Here is a 326-nt window from a genome sequence, read left to right on the forward strand (position 1 = left end):
ATGATACAATTGGAAACAGAAGGGTTAGGTTCTGAATCATACAGCTCAGACACAGGTACTTGCCCAGATCCCCTGGGATCTATCCCCACCACAGCTCCCCGCCCTGCCCCCCCAAAATAAAACCCCAGAAAGTAAAGGAAGGTTGTAAATGGGAGTAACTAGAACTAAAAACAGAAATGACAATGAGCAATAGAAGAGGCAGAGGACTCACATACTATGCATACACAAAGAATACTCCTATGTCACTACAAAACAAGGTGGTCACCCATGGCAACTCATGCCTCTAAGCCCAGCACCATGGAGACTGAGGTAGAAAGTCTGTGAGC

The 326-nt window shown here is 46.3% G+C and overlaps 1 protein-coding gene across 1 annotated transcript in view; it reads left to right on the forward strand.

Moving 5' to 3' along the window:
- Lhfpl6 (LHFPL tetraspan subfamily member 6) overlaps positions 1-326 on the forward strand; it is a 201221-nt gene that overhangs the window by 199156 nt on the left and 1739 nt on the right. The window lies entirely within an intron of this gene.

This window comes from Mastomys coucha, unplaced genomic scaffold (genome assembly GCF_008632895.1).
Source record: "Mastomys coucha isolate ucsf_1 unplaced genomic scaffold, UCSF_Mcou_1 pScaffold16, whole genome shotgun sequence".
NCBI lineage: Eukaryota > Metazoa > Chordata > Mammalia > Rodentia > Muridae > Mastomys > Mastomys coucha.